Below are 9,708 nucleotides of genomic sequence, written 5' to 3'. Positions count from 1 at the left end.
CTCCATTCAGGACCAGGATGTGGTGGCGGGTCTCCTTTGCTCCCAGTACATGCCTCCACACTCTAGTGAAGACTCAGCCATTGGAGGCTAATGCCATTTGGCTATAATTACTCTCCACCTTCTCTTTGCTTTACTATCAGCCTCTTGGCCATCTCATTCATGGAAGCCTTTGACATGTGGCTCACAGTGTTCCTTTTTACCTCAAAACTTGCTGTCACCTCAAATAATGCCAATGTCCAGCTAACAATTGGCCTCTCAGTTCCTTGACCTTCTCATCTCTAGTAAAAGTGATAAGAATAAAAGCTAACACTTGCTACATGCCAATCACTAGTCTAAGAAATCAGCATTTCATGTATTAACTCATTTGATTCCATGACAGTCCGGTACGATCGATCATTCTTATTATCATCTCCATTTTACAAATGAGGAAGCAATTTAAGTAAATTGCTCACGGTCATGTCACCCATTAAGTAGTGAAGGTAGGCCTAAACTCTAATCCCAGAGAGCATGCACTTTGTTACTCCAAATTTTCTCTTTCCAATGATGTTTTTTTTTCCATTTCAGCTCCCACGACCCACTTTCACTGTCGTACCGTGAACTCTGCCATCACTTCTACCTGTGTCACCTTCAAATCACTAATTAAGGTATCCCAGCCTCTGGCCAACTTCCTCTCCCTCCAGCAGGTCAATAAATACAATAAAAGTAATGATAATAATAGCTAACAGTTATATAGTCTAAGTGCTTTTCACATGCTGACTCATTCATTCCTCACAATTCTGTGATGAAGGTAGGTATCAGTACTACTACTGTTTTACAGATGAGGAAATTGAAACACAGAGAGCTAAAGTAACATGTGCAATGTCACACAGCTTATAGGGGTCAAAGACAGAACTGGAATCCAGTCAGGCTCCAGAGTCCTCATTCTTTTTTTGTTTTTTTTTTTTAAGATTTTATTTATTTATTTGAGAGAGAGAGAATGAGAGAGAACACATGAGAGGGGATAGGGTCAGAGGGCAAAGCAGACTCCCCGCCGAGCAGGGAGCCCGATGCGGGACTCGATCCAGGGACTCCAGGATCACGACCTGAGCCGAAGGCAGTCGCTTAACCAACTGAGCCACCCAGGCGCCCCAGAGTCCTCATTCTTATCTGCTGTGTTAAGGATGATAAGCCTGGAGTGGTGGGGGAAAGCATTATCATCTGGGGACTTTTTTTCAAAGTACCCATGCCTACCCTCCAGTTCTAAATGTTTGCTTGTTTATTTTGAAAGAGACTCTCAGATGATTTCGACGTTGGCCTCATATTGAGAACCACAAATTAAGTCATTTCAACCATCTACTAATAGGGCCTTCTAGTCAAATTCAACCTACTGCTATCCTACCCATCTCAGTCAGGACTGCTTCACACAAACAGGTTAGGGCTGGGCCTGGAGGCATTGTGACCAGCACGACTGAATAAAAAGGCGTCAGTACCAATAGCCTGGAGGGCCTGCAGCGAGCAGGGATGGGCAGATTTCTTGATGCCTACATAATACTTGAATAGTTGCTTTTTTTCCCTCATGTCCATCTGATTCGATCAGGAGCCAGGAAGAGAACCAACTGCTTAGCTGGGGATTGCTCGGGGCAGCAATTTGCTCCCCAGTAATGTGATGGCTTCTAAGGCAAGAAGAAAGCAGAATGAGAGTTAAGCAAAGAAAGTATTCTTGGCATAGGTCCAGAGGAAAGGCAGTCTGGCTGAAACAGTTCAGTTCCCTTGGCCAGGAAGCAGCCATCTACGTAAACAGGAAGTAGAGAAGGTTGGGGGATAGGGCAGTGGTTAGTTGGTGAGAACAGGCACTGACACCAGATGGGTGTCAAGTGGTTACATTCAAAAGAGATTATGAGACAGGCCCTGACTTTGCACGTTCACCATCCCTGCTCTCTCCTGGGAGGCCTTGTTTCACTAGGGTGTATGTCTGTGCTGTATGTGTCAGGTCTTGCTCTTAAAAGGATAAATCTTTGAGGGCGCCTGGGTGGCTCAGATGGTTAAGCGTCTGCCTTCGGCTCAGGTCATGATCCCAGCGTCCTGGGATCGAGTCCCGCATCGGGCTCCCTGCTCCTTGGGAGCCTGCTTCTCCCTCTGCCTCTCTCTCTCTGTCTCTCATGAATAAATAAATAAAATCTTTAAAAAAAAGAAAAAAGGATAAATCTTTGAGCACCTGCCTTTTTTGCCCGTTGTCTGCTGGCTCGTTTTATTTTATCTCGTTTAATAGTCTAAACATTCTGTGAGGATAGGGCTACTATTTCCATGTTTTCAGGTGAGAAATCCTCATAAAGATTAGGTTACCTTGCCCAAATTACACCACTATACACTTTTGAAAATTATATCCTCTCTGAGAAGTGACCATTAAGCATACCCTATTAGAAAGAGAGTGTGTAAGTTTTCTAAAGATGCCATAACAAATTGCCACAAACCTGCTGGCTTAAAACAATATATTTACTTTCTCAACCTTCTGGAGGCCAGAAGACTGAAATCAAGGTGTTAGCAGAGCCACGCTCCTTCTGAAAGCTCTAGAGGAGAATCCTTCCTCACCTCTTACAGCTTCTGGTGGCCCCAGACATACCTTGCCTTGTGGCTGTAAAACTCTAGTCTCCTCCTCCAACTTCACATGGTCTTCTCTTTGTCCCCATCTTCTCTTCTGTCTCTTTTAAGGCCTCTCATCACTGGATTCATGGCCCACCAGGATAATCCAGGATGATCTTATCTCAGTATCCTTAACTTAATTACAGCTGCAAAGAGCTTTTTTCCAAATAAGATAACATTCACAGGAGCTAGGTATTAGGACATGGACATATCTTTTTTTTTTTTTTTAAAGATTTTATTTATTTATTTATTTGAGAGAGAGAAAGCAGGAGAGTGGGGAGGGTCTGAGGGAGAAGCAGACTCCCCGCCGAGCAGGGAGCCTGATGCGGGACTCGATCCCGGGACTCCAGGATCATGACCTGAGCCGAAGGCAGTCGCTTAACCAACTGAGCCACCCAGGCGCCCAGGACATGGACATATCTTTTTGGAGGCCACCATTCAACCAGATATAGAGGGTCTCATTATTCAAATATCAGTGCAGATCTTGTAGTATTTTAGTAACAGTCATGGAATTGAGAGGGCCATTATCTTGATTAGAGTGCCCATGGCCAGATCCCTACTCTTTAAAAGAATAAACTTTTCCAGGGGTGCCTGGGTGGCTCAGTCAGTTAAACAGCTGACTCTTGATTTCAGCTCAGGTCATCTCAGGGTCCTGGGATCAAATCCCACATAGGGCTCTGCACTCAGTGGGGAGCCTGCTTCAGGATTCTCTTTCTCCCTCTGTCCCTCCCCAACCCCTCTCTCTCTAAAATAAATAAATAAATCTTAAAAAAAAAACAAAAAAACTTTTCCAAAATGCTGGTCTCCCCAGCCAACCCAACCCATCCTCCCAAACCTTAGGCTTATCACAATTTCAGGAAAAGAGGAAAGTATCTCCTTGGAATCCTCATCTTTCTTCTTTGCCTGCTAATTCCTACTGACACTTCAAGACCAGTTTCCCTGCCACTGTATCTGCAATTCATCAACAAGCCTCCTCGGTCCTTTCCATGAGTTGTCACCTTCCTCTACTGTGATTTCAAGTCACTCTATTTGTGGGAACTTTTTGACCTCTGTCTTATCCAACCTCTCTTCAATAGTTTAGGAGCTCTCAGAAAGAACTGTATCATATTCATCCCTGAATCCCTGATGCCTAGCAGGTGCTCAGTGAATGTTTCCTGAAAAATGAAAGGCCTGGGCGCCTGGGTGGCTCAGTTGGTTAAGCGACTGCCTTCGGCTCAGGTCATGATCCTGGAGTCCCGGGATCGAGTCCCACATCGGGTTCCTTGCTCGGCAGGGAGTCTGCTTCTCCCTCTGACCCTCCTCCCTCTCCTGCTCTCTGTCTCTCATTCTCTCTCTCTCAAATAAATAAATAAATAAAATCTTAAAAAAAAAAATGAAAGGCCTGTGTCATCATGGATTCAAGACTAAGATACTTGGTTTGGTGACAGTGGGACCCAGGATTTTACTCTGTAAACTTGTCAGGCTGGAGATACAGACAGAAAAGAAACAGAGGTAGTCCTAGAAATCAGTCTGGAAGAGCACAAGAAGAAGGAATTGTAGAAAACTGTGTTATCCAGTTTGGGGGCATAGTGGTGATGGTTTAAGACAGATTGGGAACCCTCGGGCCATTCACCTACGTTCAGCATGAAGACCATGGAAGTGGGGAATCATGTTGGGGTTCCCCATCAATTTCAATGACAGCGCATCAGAAAGGTTGGGGATGATGGATGAGCTACAACTAGAAATTGTCAGTACTGATACCAGGGAGGTATGTAGTCATGGGATGAATTAAGGGAAAAAGCACAAAGGGAAGTATGTGTGAGAGACCATTCAGGAATTTCCTAAACAAGAGAATGGTATGATGTTGGGTCCCATTAGCTAGTACACATGTATTGGTTAAGAGTTTAGTATGTTCTTGGTGCCTGTCACTCTTAGGTGATTCTGAGGAGAGTGTATCGTATTACCCACCTCTGGCATTCATTCATTCAGGGCATCTGATCCATAGGCTGACAATAATTAATGAGGTCTTGGTTTGAGAGCTCTTAAAATGAAGTTAATAACCTCTGAATCAGTAGGCTCAAGTAGCACAGTGTAATGATTACCAATCCCCAAGGTCTAAAACCAGAGTGCATACCAATTGGACAAGTTATTTAACTGCCTCAGTTTTCTCTTTAGTAAAATGGGTATGATAATAATAGTATACATCTCATAAAGTTGCTTTAAAGTCACAGTGGGTTATTTAAGCCTTTAATAAGAGTAATCAATACGGATTACCTATTATTACAATTATTAAGAGGCAAATATAAAAAGTTCTATCAAATCATCAAGTTATACACCTTAAAGTTATACAATTTTATATGTCAATTACATCTCAATAAAGCTGGGGGAGGAAGAGGCAAACACTCTACATTGCCACCTTATGAACTGAAATAGTAATAGTCATCCTTTTCTAGCATGATGGGACATATATTAGTTAAGACTCTTTCAGTTGGGTTTCAAATTACAGAAACCCAACTCAAACTAGCTTAAGTGAAAAAGAGGGCTTTCTTGACATGTCTAACTGAAAAGCCCAGGGTTCTCTGTACATCAGCTTCAATATAGCTGGTTTCAGGAGCACAAAGTGACATTATCAGGACTTGGCTTCTTTTTATTTTTTATTTTTTTGTTATTATTATTTTTTAAGATTATTTATTTATTTATTTGACAAAGAGAGACACAGGGAGAGAAGGAACACAAGCAGGGGGAGTGGGAGAGGGAGAAGCAGGCCTCCTGCTGAGCAGGGAGCCCGATGCGGGGCTCGACCCCAGGAACCTGAGATCACGACCTGAGCCGAAGGCAGATGCTTAACGACTGAGCCACCAGGTGCCCCAAGACTTGGCTTCTTTTTATCTCAGCTTTGCTTTCTTCTCTGCTAACTTTATTCTCAGGCAGGTTCTTGGAGTAGCAGCAAAATGACTGTTGGTAATGTCAGACGTGCATTCTCACAACTGAACAACCATGGTAGAAAGTTCCAGAAGGGTGCCAGGGTGGCTCAGTCACTTAAGCATCTGACTCTTGATTTCGGCTCAGGTCATGATCTCAGGGTTATGAGATCAAGCCCCACATTGGACTCCATACTAAGTATAGAGCCCCTTGAGATTCTCTCTCTTCTTCTCCCTCGTCCCTCTCGCCTCCCCCCAAAAAGAGAAAGATCCAGCAAAAATTCTAGCCCTGATTCTCATTGGCCTAAATTGTCTCACGTGCTTACTCCTCAACCAATCTCTGTCTCTCCGTGTGGTGAGGCCTAGATCATGTGCCTACCCCTAAGTGAGTAGAAGGGCTTTTCCACGCAAAGTAGGGTCTTGCTTACCAGAAGAAAACCAATAGAGGCAGATAGGGATCGTTTCAGATTTTGTGGAACCTGAAGCTTTATATTTTGGGCACTCTTTAATAAAAATAATACAGAATTACAAATTAAAAAATATGTCTGAAACTGAATTTTATTTAGACTGAGAAAATAAACCACAACCAATTACTGGAATCTCGGAGATTCAGGGAGGAGAGCTGGCCCTTTGAACACAGCTAGATAAATATCAAATCATTCTGGAGTCTTGGAGATTCGGGTTCTTTTCTTCTGAGGTCCGTTTAGGCAATTTGTCAGAAATGCTTATATATAAAAATGCTTCTTGTCGGGTGGCTTCCTCTCCCCATCCAGAACACTCCATCACTCCTGGAATTTCCCGGCACATACAGGGACCCTTGCAAGTGAAGAGCTCGGAAGCTTAAACTTGGTCAGCTTTACAACAAATCCACCTCTGGACACAGGGCAAGCAAAACAACAGATGTCTGTTTCTTAATAGCAAATTCCTTGTTTTTTTTTTTTTAATTTTTTTTTTAAGATTTTATTTATTTGCGAGAGAGAGAATGAGAGACAGAGAGCATGAGAGGGGGGAGGGTCAGAGGGAGAAGCAGACTCCCTGCCGAGCAGGGAGCCCGATGCGGAAGTCCCGGGACTCCAGGATCATGACCTGAGCCGAAGGCAGTCGCTTAACCAACTGAGCCACCCAGGCGCCCAGCAAATTCCTTGTTTTAAAGAATGGCAATCTGGACATATATCCGAATAACTCTGCTCAGGCCACCACGTCTGGGGAACCTTGGGTCTTGGCAGAACAAGTGATCATCATTTTGTACTTCGTGGCATCTGCCAAACCCCGCCGGATTTTTGCTGCGCTGATTTTAACAGCTCTGCACTCACGTAATTCACTGCTTTAAAGGGCCATGTTTTACTTGGCAGGGCTGCTTTCAGAAAACTTACAGGGACCGTTGGCCCCAGGAGTCCAAAGCTGAACCTGTCCCGCCACAGCCCTGTCCTGATTTCCTCCTCTCCTTCTCATCTACCTTTTCTTCCACCTCTTCTCTTCTTTCTCCTCCCTTTCCTCCACTTTTTCTTCTTCCTTCTCCTCTTTTGCCCTGATTATTTTGACAGATCTTTGAGTTCAGACAGCACATCACACATGAGGCCTAAATTATGAGCAAATTCCACTGACGTCAGGCCATTTGTACATCCAGTGAACTTGACTCGATTTTTGGCATCCCTAAGCTGTGTCCATTGGAGATGCAGACAAGTGCCTTCAGGGCAACAGAAGCATTCCAGATGGTGGTGTTCGGAGAGGCTCCCCAGCACACTACCTCCCATCTGGGCCAGTGCTCCGAGGGGCCATAGGCCACTCTCGGCACATCCCCACAGCTGCTGTTGACTCTTGGAAGGAGAGCAGCAAACATACTGTGACTTATCAGGGGAAACCTGCAGATGATTAACTCTGGGCCTATTATACGCTGCATTTCCACCCAAGCGGACTCCAGGCTGGCGGTAAAAGCAGGGTATGAGAGAGGACAGACACAGTGGAATACCAGGAGTTTGGCAGCAACCAAAAATGTTTTCCCCAAGCAAAGGAGACACTTGAGTAGGAATAAAAAACATTTAGAGATAGACGAGCGTGGGTGCAGGTCTCTGCTATTTCCCTCTTACCTGTGTAAACTTGATGGATTGTGGTAGATATCTGCCACGCATTCTTTCCCACACTCCTACTTCTGAAAACAGCAGACTCTTCCCTTTGGGACACTCCTTTCCTACCCCCTGTGGCCTCAGGGATCTATCTTCCTACACTGGGGGACCAGTTTCACCGTCACAGCCCTCTGGACATAGCAAATAAACACATGGTTTATGCCAGCCCATTGTAGTCCTTCCTTGAAAGTTTCCAAAATGTAGAGTGCCTGGGTAGCTCCGTTGTTTGAGCTTCTGGCTCTTGGTTTTGGCTCAGGTGGTGATCTCATGGGATTGTGGGATTAAGCCCTTGGTGTCCTGTTCCATGCTCAGTGGGAAGTCTGCTTGAAGGATTCTCTCCCGCTGCCCCTCCTCCTGCTCCCTCTCCCCCTGCTTGCACTCTCTCTCTCTCCCTCTCTCTCTCTCAAAATAAATAAGTAAATCTTGGAAAAAAAACAAAAAAGACAGTTTCCAAAATTTCTAAATTAAGTCAAAGCTCTATAAGAATATTTACATACCTTACAACTGAAAAACGAGGAAGAAAGGAAAATAGCTGTCACCCTAGCAGGGAGAAAGAAGACATCCAAATTTAAAAAGTTATGCCTCCACTCCTCTGAATCGCTGCCGCAGCTTCCTAGATTTATGGGGGCAATGTGGGATTACACATATGTGAATTTTCCTGGTAGCCTGAAGGTTATCCTTTCAAGGGTAAAAGGACCTCTTAGTATTTTTTTTAACCATATTATTTGCAGACTTTTCTAAAATGTTTTAGAAACTTCCCTTACTTTTAAAGTGGGAAATACCACCTTTAACCTCTTCTGCATGGCTCAGGGTCATCAAAATGAGGCTCATTTAGTAGTCTGTGTGATAATATAGTTTGAGTCCTCTTTTCTTTTCTTTTTTCTTTTTTTTTTTTAAAGATTATCCCACCCTGCACTTCCTAACTCCTTCCTGCTTGCCCCAGCACCGCAGGGTGAGCCCCCAACAAGAATGGGCTTCACGGACAGTCCATGCTCCATTCCCTTCCTGTCTTGCGTCCCCCTTCCTGACGAGCTCCTGCATTCCTCTGGCTCCTGAACTTCTGTTTGCTTCCGGCTTGTAGCCCAGCAGTTTCCCCTTAGATCTCACCTGCGATACAGCTGCTCTGGGGCTGACCTTTGGTCCTCTTCCTCCTGTGGAAGAGGAAGGCCACTCTGCCTCTGCCCTTGGGCCCTGTTCTGCCTCCAGCTGGCACTTGCACTGAGCCAGGCCAGGGTCCCATGACAAGGGATCAGATGTTAATGCTCCTGTCTCCTTTCACATGCTGAAATGAACTGGGATCATTTGCCACAGGGACAAACAATCTCACACACCACCATAACCCCCAAAGATTTTAAAACAGCAGAGGGCAGAAGAAGGGTTAGAGAGGATATTTGTCCCCACTGCAGAAGGCATATCCTAGTTGGGCAGTGTAGATACCAGTTCTCTGGGGAGCATCAATTGCCATTTTTACTCGTTCACTGGGTTACAGATGCTGCTTGGGAATGGTCAAATTTCCAAGCCTGACCACTAAACTTGACTGCTGGCCCCTATCTTACTGAAGCCTAGCTTTCTCTTGTTCCCTCCCAGCTGATCCAGGAGCCCACGGCCACCCAGGTTACAATATTTTCTTTCTGCTCCAACAAGCCCATCTCTTCATCTCCATAAAAAGGGCTTCAAGATGAGTTAGAAAAACATGAAAATGTATGTGTGTACATGTCAAAAATGGATCTTAAACTGTTTTCAAGGGTAAAGGAAGCTAACATGATAAAAATTACTCTGAAAGAATAGACACCCTTTTAAAAAGCAAATGCAAAGGATGAATCTTGCCAAATTAAATGCTGAATTGAATATAAACTTCCGACTCCCATTTTAGAAGTTCGGAGCACCCTGACCAATTCCATGTTCTCAGTGACCTGCTGGGTAGTGGCTTCTTGCCTCGTTTTACAGGGAGCTGGACCATCTGCCTGGCCAGCCAAAGAAAACACATATGAGCCCGGCCTGGAGGCTCTCTTTCCCTTGAATGCCTCTTGCTTACCCCATGCCCTGTTGTGCTCACTCTTGGTCTC

General features: G+C 44.7%; 1 long non-coding RNA gene across 1 annotated transcript; it reads right to left on the bottom strand.

The window, feature by feature from the left end:
* Positions 1-6,307: 6,307 nt before the first annotated feature.
* LOC123857343 (uncharacterized) lies at positions 6,308-8,829 on the bottom strand. Its single transcript, XR_006793838.2, has 3 exons — positions 8,750-8,829; positions 8,140-8,182; positions 6,308-6,392 (listed from the first exon to the last, which is right to left on the bottom strand). It is a non-coding gene; the product is annotated as an uncharacterized LOC123857343 (long non-coding RNA).
* Between the last annotated feature and the right edge of the window lie 879 nt (positions 8,830-9,708).

Source organism: Mirounga angustirostris, unplaced genomic scaffold (assembly GCF_029215605.1).
Source record: "Mirounga angustirostris isolate CCGP_5_RB_7025 unplaced genomic scaffold, mMirAng1.0.hap1 SCAF_13, whole genome shotgun sequence".
Taxonomy (NCBI): Eukaryota; Metazoa; Chordata; class Mammalia; order Carnivora; family Phocidae; genus Mirounga; species Mirounga angustirostris.
The sequence above is the reverse complement of the archived record's forward strand: the minus strand, read 5'-3'. Positions and strand labels throughout refer to the sequence as shown.